Here is a 13386-nt window from a genome sequence, read left to right as displayed (position 1 = left end):
ATTGTTTTTTTCGTCACAACTGGCTGTCAGCGTTGGCGTTTGTGGGTTTCAGTGTGTCAGATTTGACACAGCTCCCCTTCAGTAGCTGTGGGCTGTAGCTCACCACCCACATACCCCCCCCCACTGGGGAGCGACCGTCTTCTTCAGATCCCCTTCAACGACTTGACAACGCTGATCGTTCTCTCATCATCGGCCCCTCCAGCACCCAGCGGAGATTTACAGCCTGAAGCATCTGATTGGTCAAAGCCTGACTAAAAAAATGCAGCTGTTTAACTGTCACAGGAACACGAGGCATGTAGAAATTAGTATCGACGGCTTCTCTGTGAAAATCCAGTGCTTTAATGTGCCTGGAGACGCTGTCACGTTTCATCTCTGCACCAGCGGCCGACACAGGAGTCGTGCCCCGTCAATCACACGCACACACATCCAGGCTGCACGCCAAGGCATCCTTTCTCTGGCGCAGGACAACTTGGGAATTACAGGATTTGAGCATCTTTGAATAGACGTCGAGGAACACACTGTATGTGAGGCTGCTTAACAAGCTAACGCTCGACAGAGAGGCTTGCAGGACAAAATTTATTTGCCTCCCAGGATGTGTAATGTGTAAGAGATGGAAAAAAACCGAAAAGATTTGTGTGCATTTAAACCCAATTAACTCCTCAAACAAAGAAAACTCCTTCCTCGCCCTCTAAAAATGTGAGTAATGCAGACCTTTTTGAGCCAGTTTATGGTATGATTATAATTTATGCCACCTCCTAAGCAGCACTTGCACACTGTGTCTCTCTTTGTGTAGCGCTAGGATTACGGTGGTGGAATCCCAGAGGAAGAAAAGAGCCAGTGTCAGGCGGTCAGAAGGCGGTTTTTTTTGGTCAGACAAATAAAAAAAAAAGTGTGTCAGCACTTTCTGCCGGGGAGCGAGAGGCCGGCGTTCAGAGCTGTTAGCCTGCTTCTCAGAGGAGAGACAGGGTTTAATGGGACTACTCTTCCACTCCATTTGGCGGCACGCATCTCACATGGCCACAGCTGCATACATGTGAGCCAGCGACTGTCACTCTGCATACCTCTCTGCAGGCCGAGAGCTCCACGCTCCCTTTAGCAGCTGACAGAAGTTGTTCATCTTCAGACACACACATTTTCAAACAGAGTATGGATTTAGAGTGTTTGGAGGAGACTGCAGAGGTCATTACCTTAGTTACTGGTAAGGGAACTTATCAAACCAACTCCAGATGCAGCCATGGTCATATTTATTCTGAATGTGTGGCAGCACCACCAGTCCATTCAAAAAGACTGGGACACAGGAGATGTGCAGTGCAGTCCAATACCCATATTGCAATATTATTTAGTATGCTAGAAAATATTCAGTATGTCCTAATGCATTATTTGTCAAATGCAGTATGCCAAAAATACCAGGATGTCCTAATGCATTTGGGCGGCTGCAGTATGCACTAAAAGGAAAAAGGAAAAGTTTGTGATTTGGAACAAAGTGGTTGCAAAATAATTTTGCAGAAGTTCTTGACATTGAATTTCTTCCATTGTCTTTTATTTAACATTTATTCTGCTGTAGTCTTTTGAGCAACATGAAGGAGCTTGCATGTTTGTATTGTTCTGATAATTGTAGCCTACTTGTAACATCGAATCTGCTTTAAAAGGCTAGCGTACATTCAGTTTGTTTTCCTGATGAGAGGATGAAAACGAGAGCCTGTTAACTCCGCCTTAGAACAGATATTTAGTCTCTTTCATAAAGTATTAAACATGTGAATATGTTTTCAATATCACATGCATGAAACAAAGTTGTTTATCATACGCATATCTCTTCGTTATGGCTGGTTGACCTATTCAAGATAATACAAGGTGATGCAGGAATGCCAGTAAAGATGATCGAGAACAAAAAGGAACATTGTGAAAAGGGTTGCAATGGTTTTTTTGTTTTTTTTAAAGTGGCTCCCCCCCAAAAAGTTTGGGAAACACTGTTCTAAAAAAGTTATTTTAAAATGACTTTGGATCTATTTCAGAGCCAAACAACAATTTCATGGCTGGCCAGTCAAAGAGTAATTACATATGGCCCGGAGCCGGCACATCGATCTGTACTCGGGACTTAAAAATAAGACTTTTTCTGACAGACAGCTTCTTGAAGAGATGACAGAACCTCCAACGCACATATTGGGAAAATTCACAATGAAAATTGAAACGGGCAACTTTCTGATGAAAGGTTTTGGTGGACAAATGGCTGAGTTATTCTGCAGCACAAAGTCTCCTCTCCCAAAAATAGATGCATCACTATTAAGTATGTGTGCAGAAGGTCAATATCTCCAAGGTTGAGTAGTAAGAAGGTCGTCAGGACATTAGCTGACCAGTCTGTTACAAGAAAATCTTCTTGAATAATGAAGAAATCATGCTTGAATTGACTAAATTAAATTAAATTCTAAAACGTTATTTCTTGTCCATCATGCTAACAGCTCATCAGTTTTATGACATCCAGTAAGTTTAACAAATGATGAGAATTTATTACTGCAGAACCACAGACTGTACATACGAAGTGGACGCAGTCACCGTGACGAAACCCATTGGTTCAAGGACTGCTTCTCTGCAACCAGGAGTGACACAAGAGATAAGTGCAACTGAGCACTGAAAAATATTTTTTTAAGCAACCAAAATGATACATTAATTTGCATGAACGAAAAACAGACTGTGAAATGGTTAATGTTGCGAGACAAAAATATGGAAAACCCCTAGACCGGACATACCTTGTTAGTGGCCTGTCAATCACAAGGTAGTTCGCCCAAAAGCATACTCTGCTTTATGGTCTATTTTACTCTAAAATGACCATAATTTACTAAATGAACATCATGCTGTATTGAAGAAGACTTGAAACTAGAGATTGAGACCATAAATTCAAGTTTACAATGTTTACTGAGGGAATAAATCAAGAGAGAAGTAGAGTCATTTTCTCATAGACTTCTATACAAACGATGCAAGTATAAGACACTTCAGCGTTCAGTTTTAAGACAAGAAGGTTGCCGCTTAGGTAGAACTTGTTTTGTATGACATATTTAAACAAGTTTAAGGCCCACAAATGTTCTTCAAAAATGGAAGATAAATTGCAAGATGGACTTTACTAAAAGGTTAAACAACCATTTTACAAACGTAGGAATTCTAATCATCAAAGGCTGACTGACAACTGTATGTATTTCAGGGTTTAAAAAAAGCAAAAGAATAGTCAACATAAATAGAAAAAGTCTGGCATGTTTACGCATGCATGCTCCAGAAATCACCACACAAATAACAAGTGTGCTTTCACTGAATCCCTTCCAGGAAAAGAATGTTAAAGAATGTAAATGTATTCTTGTCCCTGGCCCACTTACAAAACACAAGGTCGACAATGAATCTATTGTTAACCTCACACGATGACCTTGGTGCGATGCATCGATAGGTGCAAAGAGGTCCCGGCTGTAGTCGCCGGTTCAAGTGGCATGAAACTTGAGAGGTGACTCACCATGAGTAAACAGCAGGCAGGTCTCCAAATCCGGCTTTGAGGGCAGTGAGGCGCTACATTTCTCTGGGCTGAACCACAGTCCAGATCCCTCTCCAGAGGGGACACCCAGCAGCTCTCTACAAAGGCAAAAAAAAAAAATGTTCAACTCAAGGCGAGCAACAGACTGAAAGAGCCTTGTATTGACACACAGCAGAAGCAGCAGAAGCAATTTGACATCCGGCTCAGTGGCGTGGCGAGTCAATGCAGCGGACTGTCACTGCTCGCTCGGTTCACTGTCGATGATCTTTTTCCAACAGAGAACACAAACAGTTGTTGGCGATGCAAACAACGCCGGTTGGGGCGGATACAAGGGCTGGTTTATTCGAGCGGCAGACAGCAGACAGTTGTCACCCTCTTCAGGGGGAAGGATGTGACACAAAGTGCTGCTTTCAAAGTCGTGATGTAGAGCCACGCAGTCCCTAAACACTCCGACCAAATGTGTCATTATGTCATTAGGCGGTGAGTTAAGGACGGGGAGAGGGGGAGTGAAATGTCTGTGTGGGAGTCATGTGATAAACACTAAAATGCGTGGGAAATGGAGAGATTCAAATATGTCCTGTTTGGTTGCTTCATCAAAAGCCCCAGTGAAACAGGAGCTAGAGTCTTCAGCTTCTGTATGGTGACGTCTGTTACAGTGAAACAGAACATTTGAGCCTTGAACAGTTACAAGAAGGATTCAAATCAAAACCTTCGCATTTGATTGGACCACTTTAAAGTGGGCGGGTTTACTAATTTACCTCCCTTGTTGTTAAAAGTTGCAGATTCATTCATTGATTGTCATAATACTGATAATTACCAGCTTACGTAGGCACAGTATATATCTTGTTGTACGTAAAGAGAAGATGATTTGATTTTGCTATAAAGATACGGTGAAATTAATTTCTTTGTTACCCATGTGTGATCTAAAAAGGCTTTTTTCATTTAAGCTCAATTTAAAGCTGTATTTCCCCCCAAAACGAATGTGTTTTCAGGCAATTATAAACACAAGTGGCAGTTAAAAGGTTCTTATAACGATATTCAAAGCAGAGGGGTTGATTCTATAGGGCTCTCAACATGGCGACGGCTGAGCCCAACAGGAAACTTCCCAAACTAGAGTCGCGAGATTGAGACAGTAGCTGCTGAAGTGTTTTTAAGTAGTACAATTTTGGGAAAGATGAATGTTTTTGGGAGGTAGTGAGCATGTAACCGGATAAATTAGACTTGACTATACTGCACAAGTTATGCAAGTTTGTAAACAAAATGTTCCGATATAGTTTTGTTGTCATATTTCAGTTCATCGAGCATTTACTCCTTTTTCAGGTTCTTCGTTAACCGTGGAGGCATGCAAGAAAAACGGCGAGTAATTGACATACAAATGGTCATTTTGTCGGTGAAGTATTCATTTTAAACAAACAAGCAACACCTCAAAACACTCTCCTTGCTCCAACCCTCAAACATCCTCAAGTGCCAATCCAGCCGACTTCATCTTATTCATAAACGAAAACAAAGATTCTAAAAAGGATTCAGAATGTCATTTCTGCACAAAACAGCGAAACAATAATCAACTTTCCTCAAGGGTGTCACACAGACTTTATACTATTTTTTCCTTTTATAATTAGTTTGCACATTTCTCTCCGTAGGGAACACGTTATACGACTTGATCTGAATTTCACTCCGAGTTGCCGACACATTAATCAAGCTGAGCCAACCAATGGGGAGTCCAAATAAGTTACAGAAATAATAAGAGATACGTCGTTCTAAGAAATATGTTTTGTTTGGAGCTTTGAGGGGGAATTAAAACAGCTTGCCTGGGGTAACATTTAGATTTTTTTGTATTTAAAGTGACTAAAAAGTTTGTGAAATCCACACAGTGATCTTTTAATGAAATGTAATTTCACTCAAAGAAAACTCGCTTGGAAACCTTTTGGAATGCAAGATATTATGAGACTCTTAAATGGAGAAGAAACAGCTAATGGTTGGGAGTTAAAAAACAGAAAGACGTGCCACATTAATCCAAGGTCGACTCCTCTTGTCACTTGGAAATAGAAGGGTCACAAAGGCCGGGCAGCTGTCCGCCCAGCCGACGATGATTAGAGGAGAAACAAGGGCGAAACTCCTCCCTGTGCAGCTCGTCTGGTTTACAACGATACGGATTGCTGAAACAAAATCTGGTAAACAATGAGGAGAAAGAAAAAAACAACATCCATTCAAATCTCCATCACGTGACAGAATGCATTATCCTACTTTGTCCATTGGGTTTCTTGTATTATTAACTGAAATAAGATCAAAACAAATTATGCGACAAACACTCTAAGTCTCCATTTCACTGATAAATATGGCATTTAGCTTCCCCGTCTCATCTCCGTCTAAAAGGCCAAGAGTGCTTAAGCTCTTATGTAATACAAATGCCTCTGTGTAAAGTCTCGCAGTTCATATTTGCCCTTTTTTTTTTTGCAGCTTCACATCATGAAGAAAAGCCTCCTCTGTCCTCTCTTTCTGCCAGTTTGAGAAATAGTTTCTCAGACAAATTGGCCGGCGTGGACCCGACTCCCCGCTCAGAGCGAGGCGTCGGGAGTCCTCCCATGACTATATTTTATGTTTGAAAAAAGGTCTGGGAAATAAAACACATGGCACTGTGGACCAATTACTTACACAAGAAAAAAAAAATAACCAATCACCTCCCATTGTCATCACCAATTAATTGAAGTTACATTGGCCAAGATAGGATATCAGGGCAGCAAGCAGAGATACATGTGTGGCTATTAAGGTGACTCCTTTAACTGTGTATTGTAGTTTAATGAGAGTAAAAATCTATATATTTAATTTATCTCAATGAGATTTAGAAATAAACACTATTTAAAAATCTCCTTCATGAAGATGTTGTTCTGTAAAGTAAAAGTTAGACCAATAAACAGCCAGAAGATGAGATATGTTACATTAATTATATATATAATGAAGTTTTATCTGTATTCTGAAAATGTTTCTATTCACTTGTTTAGGTATAAAGATTGACTTTCAATCAAAATATAGTTTAATGTTATTATTTTTTTTCATTTTACTTAAAATGATTATCTATCGTAATTACATTTTCAGTGTAAACTGTGCGCTTTTGTTTAATTGACTGTAACAGACAATCTCTGATAATAGAGTTAATCTTTCAACTGTAAAATATTGTGCTCCAGACATTCTTTATTTATTGATTCTACTAATCAACACTGTTGCCATTATTGTTCTTATAATAATCTACTGCTGTGTTTTTATTGGGTTTTCCTTCATCTAATTCGTCTGTGTTTATGCGCATTTGAAAACACAATGTAAATACATGACGTCCTTCCCAGCAGCACTTTGTTTTTATCTGTAATGGTGAAGGAAATAGATTCTAGAAGCTTCTCCACAGATATTCACCCACAGTGATGAATCCAAACGCTTTGCATCGCGTTCAGCAGCTCTTCACAGTTACTTTACAGCCAGTGTGTAGTGTACTTTATCACCAGTTCAGCATTTTGGAAATGAATCTCGCAGAGGTGACACCTCCCATTAGTCTATTAGCCACAACACAGGTCTACTCATCAGCACACACGCAGACGTTTTCCCTTTAAATGGACGTGCTAGTACTGCTGAGCTGCTTGTCGCATTACTCATCCACGACACAAATGCAATTTCCAAATGTGACAGTCCGGCCTTTACCCCTGAAAACCAACGCAACACTTATTTATTTTTTCCACCAGCCTCAGCGTCCTTTAAGCACAGGTGCCCTTTCATCCAGAGACGCTTCCTTGTGTGCTGCTGAGACCTGATCTCATTAAAACATGGTGCTAATGTAGCCGTGAGTGGAGAGAGACACAAAGGCTTCAGACCGTGTTATAAAAAGAGGCTGAGAACAACCACCTCCAACACCTCCTGTACTTCTACTTCTTATACAACGTCAAATATTTCATCATTACAGGGTTTTTCCTGGATCAAAATGAGGAAGAGGTGGTAACTGGCCTTCAGCACAACCTTTTTTGCAAGTGCATTATTATATTATTGAAGAAAATTACAATTGTCCATGGTCAACGGTGTCTATAAAATGAATTCCTTGATTTCAAATTTTCATCTGCTACTCTTCGATACTGGTCCGAGTAATATTTGTTCCCAACGTAGCATGTCACATGACATGGTTAAGCTTTCATTGAGACTATGAACATATCCACACACAATAAAAGTCTTGCAAAACTATATGAATCTGCTGGCAAAATATTATTTACACAAAAGGGTCCTGTTTTTGAAGAATTTCAAAAGGTAATAAAAAAATGTTTTACTGTCTTTTATGTAGAGACTCTTTATAATTTATTTAGATTTTTGTACTTCTTAATAAAAATGATTTGCTTTAAGCTGTAGCAGGCTATTATAATGAATTAATATAGAGTTTAACACGTCTGTTTGAAATGTTGTATTCGATAAAGTGGGGGGAAAAAGTGTAGATGCACAATGGCGTTGTAGTCGTACAGTGTTCAGGCACACATGGAGCAGCTTTTACAAACACAGAATGCATAGAAAGGGAGTTTTGTCATTTGTCTTGAGAGATTTTTTTGTTTTGTTGCTGTTTTGGCAAAGACGTTAGCATCAGAAACACTGCCGGGCAGGCTTTGCTGCGCTGCGGCCAAAAACAAACGGCTCTTATCTTCCTCCTTGTGGGGTTTTGGCAGCCCGTGTCCCAGTGATTACAATACAGCTCCAACACATCGGCGTAATCTGCAATTGCATTTACAAAACGCTTGTTTGCACGATGAGTTTTTTGTCCAGAGTTGGAGGCTGGATGAAATTTGACGGAGGCAGCCGCTGTGTTAATCTCCATGCAGGAAAAACGTTGCATAAAACTAAAAACAACAACACAGCAGGTGTCTGAGGTCTGAATGACGGTGTGTTGGAGCACACTGAATTAACGAGGACCGACTTTGAACAACGCTGACAAACACGAGGTTTACACTCAATGAAAGCGATGAAAAAGTCTGCCGTCGCTTTGCAGCCACTGCTATTTTCAGCTTGATCTCATTCAGTGTTGATCGAGACATTTAGCCATTTACAGTCTAGAAGCCGTTCTGGCAGAGGGGCTGGAGCCTTCAAAGCGTGGAGAATGGGATCTGGTTAGGGAGCTGGTTTAAAGCATTCCTGAAGATTAGCCCCTTTCTTAAAATCCATCTCATTACAGCAGTTAGATCTCATAAAACGGGGGAATACTACTCAGCCCTGCTAACACGGCATTAAAGCCTCAAGTGAAACGTGTTCCTCTCTTTCTTTTTACGTCTATAGATCCCAAAGATACAGCTGGAGGCGGTAGAACTAGTATTTCCTCCTTGAGGTTGTATGTCAGTTTACATGCATGTGTGTTAGGGCTGAAAAATATATGTGTATCATGATATAAGACTAGATATCATCCTTTGATATTGTATCATGTCGTTTTAAAGGCTCCATTACAGTAAAGCGATGTCATTTTCTGTGCTTAACAGACTGTTCTAGCTGTTCTATGTTTTGCCTTTACCCATTTGGTCATAAATCCTATTATCTGTTGATTATTTATCAAAAATCTTATTGTGTAAAATATGTTGTAAAAGCCCCAATAGTCAACTCTACAATATCGATATGAAGATATTTGGTCATGTCATTGCTTAATCATTATATCTTATTCATAATTAGCATATTCATTCTTTAATTATGGCCAAAAACATCCTTTTGAGAGGTCACAGTTTGACCACCAAATTCTACTAAGTGGACATTTGTGCCAAATTTGAAAAGATTTGCTCTAGTCGTTTTGAGATATCACTAGAATGTGATGGACGTGGGGTCACAGTGACTTTTGACCTTTGACCACTGAATTTTAATCAGTTTATTCTTTAGTCCAGGCGGTCATGTGCGCAAAATTTGAAGAAATTCCCTCCAGATGTTCCTGAAACAACCTAAAAACATAAGGTTGTCTGCTTGTAGGCATGAAAGAATAACATATTAATGAAATAAACACAAAAATAAAGATACATTGTGTGCATAAATGTGTGTGTTTGTGCTCACATAGTGGAAACACTGACAGTTTCTCAGACCAACCACTGCGTCATCGTTTCCTCCATCACCTCTGTGACTCCATGTTAAAAATGAATGCTTCAGGGCCTCCTATGACTTCTTGGCTTCATTTAGCCAAGAAGTCATAGGAGGCCCTGAAGCATTCATAAAGGGAACTTTACAAAGCTGCCTTGGACCTGGCATTAACGCTCTGTGGGGTTTTCAGCTGGATATCAATTAGAGGCTCATTAGGCTTTTAGAGATGGCAGTCCCTCTGGCTTCCTGTCGCCCGCTGTGAAGCCGACTGACCCCGACCTTGAGGGAAGGATGGAGCTCTTTACATCAGATATGCTTCCTTCAGATCCGGAAAAACACATTGTTTAACTATATTTTATAAAAAAGAAAACATGAGGCCATTAGGGGTAAAGAGGAAGAGCAAAACAGTTAATGGATGGAACCAGAGATTGAATGTAACTAAGTACATTTAGTACTGTTCTTGAGAACTAATTTGAGATACTTGTATTTTACATTTTGCGCTAGTTTGAGAATATGAATGTAAAATATAAATCAACTAAAAAATAAATTATATGAAAAAAAGATAATGATTTATTTTTGTGGATTAAGCTACCTTAATCCACAAAAATAAAAACCTGTGCAATACATTACACATTACACTGTGCAATAATAGTTAAAAAAGTTAAAATAGTTAAAATAGTTGGGGGGGGGGTTTCTGTCTGTAAATATAATTTTCAGTTATTGTTGTTTTTTCTACTGTTTTTTTTTTATTTTTATTATCGCTTATTTATAATACTTGTTTTATTTTATTTTTTATTTTTTTATTTTTTTTATCTTGTCTTCTTCTACTATGTCTCTTGTGTGCACTTTACTCTACGCTGCTGTAAGCCTGCAAATTTCCCCGCTGCGGGACTAATAAAGGATTATCTTATCTTATCTTACCTAGCAGTAAATTTAAATTAGCCCTGCCTCTACCAGCTGCAACAATAGTGACACAATACTGTATTGCTTTGTATAAGTATTATTCTGTTAGTAGCCATTCTGCATTATGAGTACTTTTAAATTTGGTACTTAAAAATATTGTCACAAGAACAGACACAGATAAATCTGCTTTTGGCGAGAGACACCGAGCTGGAAGTGCATTTTTCTGTAATAGCGTCATTTTGCAACTTAGAGAAAAACTTTAAAGCTGAGTCCAATAAATCTAAATCAATCAAGTGGGATTTGTCAAAATATGCTGTGTTTGATCACCACGATAGCATCCCAACCATACGAAAATAAGTCACGACACTTTACAGCAGTGTAGATGAGATCAAGATGAATGTAGTGTTTGAAGTAGACCTGGAATACACCTGGTTTAGATTCAGAGTTATTATTACAAACAAGGTAAAATTGTATTACACGTGTGGCTAATAAACACCACTCAAATGACACTCATCATTAGAAAGAGTTGCTGATTCCCTGCATTAGAATAATCTGATAGACGAGTTAAGAGCTGGCTTTTCTGTTATTATTTTAAATATGTTTTATTTTACACAGGAGGACCAAACCTCCACAGTGGCCTGACTTCATAGCTCAGTTAGTTCTTTATATTTGCAGAGAAATGCGTGTCGCTCTGCTCAGTGCTGCAGGTTTTGCTCCTCTGGCCTCGTGCAGCTCCTCTTTTATTCTTGCCCCTTGGTGTGCAGTTCGGGGCAAAGGTGGTGTGGAGTATTTTTAGACGGACTGAGAGGGGACTCTGTGTTCTGACTAACACAATGAACTCTCATGCCTGAACAAGGACGTATTTCGGTGACTGGAGGCTAAGCGGTAGACCACTCCCCTACCTTAAAAAACAAGCTACTACTGAAGAAAGCCACTCACTGAAACTTACCCTGCTGTGGAAGAACTCTATCAACAATGCTGTTTATCTTTTCATATCATAAAAAACAGGCAAAACCATGAAAGGGTTTTTAATGCACTTTGAAGAGCATCTCATACCGACTATTCTGCATTTAGAAATACAGAAAGTTTAAAATACTGCGTTAGACAAAATGCATTCACACTAAGTGCCACTAAGTAGAGAACAGAACCGTAGATCCCACAGTAAAGCTACAATGGAGGCTTTTCATTTGCAAAACAACACACCCATGCAGCTGCAAGCATCGTGGTTAGTAACCTGACATTTGGTTGAACTGAGAAAACTCTCCGAGTACATCTCTCTGATTTGCAATTCTCTTAGAAATGTTCAAGCTTTGAGTAAAAACCATCGTGGTCTGAGAGAAACACAATAGTTCTTAAAAATAGCCTGCACACTGTGCCACGTAGCGTTACAGGGCTCCAGACTGACAGTGTGCAGAGCGAGGACCACTTCTCTTAGATCTGGTTTGTTTAATCAAAATGTGTTGCTTGTTGGAAATGTATTCAGTATGTTTAGTAAAGCACAGTCAGCATGTTATAGGGCTTCTTTTGAAGCATCTGTTTAGTTTTACTCGTTTTTAGGCTACTTGTTTATGTGTCAGAGCTAAAGCAGCTAAAAATATTTGAATGTTCTTAAAAAGTGACATTCACAACAAGAAAAATCAAAAATGGCTAATTTTCAGGAGGTTAAATACCTCCAAAAGCTGACAAATTTGTAAATGTTGCAGCTTTATTACATTTTGTATTCAAATCACACAAATAGAATAAGAATGACTGCAACCAATGGACTTTTTTGTTATGATAACATGTGGATTATGTTTTTTAAATGATTGTTATTTACTGATTTTACTGTGAAATATAGACAAATGTCAATGGAAAGGGTGCAACCCAGACAGTTAAGTAATTCAGGTAATGATATTAATTGGAGAAAAACTGGCTAAGTGCTTAATCTATGCAGTTAGTCTATTGAACTTTGAGGCTTGATGATAAAAAATATTTATCAGAGAAAATAAAATGTTCTTCAAGCACTCTTTTCAGAAGAATAGTTACATCTTGATGCTGTATCTAGTCGTGCTAAGCGTTAGGGCATCAATTTCGGACGCACCGATCGGTTTTTTTCCCCGGAGCTGAAAATGGAAGTAGAGTTACACATGTGCAGTACCAATCTTGCAGTATGTACAGAATGGTTAGCGAGTTACAAGTGGTGTTGTTTTCCTGTGTAGCCAATATGAGCTGATAAATATAACATGCATTTTAGCATTTCAGACTGTATCAGATGGATTTTCGATGCTTGTATCAGATCAACTCAGCCTTGTAAATGGATGGTTAGGATTGGATATGTATCCTCTCCAGCTGTTGGAGTGGTAATATTTTTTGTAATTCCTTAATACAAAGAGTATCATTGAAAACAGTCTTGGCCCAGACTCAAAACAATGCTACTTTTCAAATCTCCCGTCTCCCACACTCCTACACTCGCCGTCACACCCTGTTATAGCACACAAAGCCAATGGAAGCAGCTGTAATTTTAACAACAACGTGTGCACTATGTTCCACAGACACAGAAACAGCCCGCCAAATTATAACGGAGTTAACCCATTAATGGCACCTCATATCACAGAGGCGGAGGCCCATCTCCCTCTGCTAACTTGCGCGCCACTCACATGAGGAACAGTGGAGCTATTTAGATGTGACAGAGCAGCAGTGTTTCATTGACGACTTCATGCCAGCCCACAGATCTCGTTTTAAAAGCCTCGGTGCTCGAGCATTAAGTAGATGACATGCTGGTAACCCTGTTTGTCTTGTTCTGAACCTATTACATCACACTGTTAAGATGCACAGCCTTGGAGACGGATCGCTAAGTCCTTGGTGATCTGCTAATGGCGGACTTGGACGATGACTGCACAAAAGGAGACGGAGGAGTAAAACTA

General features: G+C 39.4%; 1 protein-coding gene across 1 annotated transcript in view; it reads right to left on the bottom strand.

Moving 5' to 3' along the window:
- LOC129091828 (protein TANC1-like) overlaps positions 1-13386 on the bottom strand; it is a 97628-nt gene that overhangs the window by 77907 nt on the left and 6335 nt on the right. Inside the window, exon 2 of the mRNA XM_054599524.1 lies at positions 3494-3609. The gene's annotated coding sequence lies outside the window, so the exon portion shown is untranslated. The remainder of the gene's footprint in view (positions 1-3493; positions 3610-13386) is intronic.

The sequence above is a fragment of the Anoplopoma fimbria genome, chromosome 5, assembly GCF_027596085.1.
Source record: "Anoplopoma fimbria isolate UVic2021 breed Golden Eagle Sablefish chromosome 5, Afim_UVic_2022, whole genome shotgun sequence".
Classification (NCBI taxonomy): Eukaryota; Metazoa; Chordata; class Actinopteri; order Perciformes; family Anoplopomatidae; genus Anoplopoma; species Anoplopoma fimbria.
This window is presented reverse-complemented; position numbering and strand designations above follow the sequence as displayed.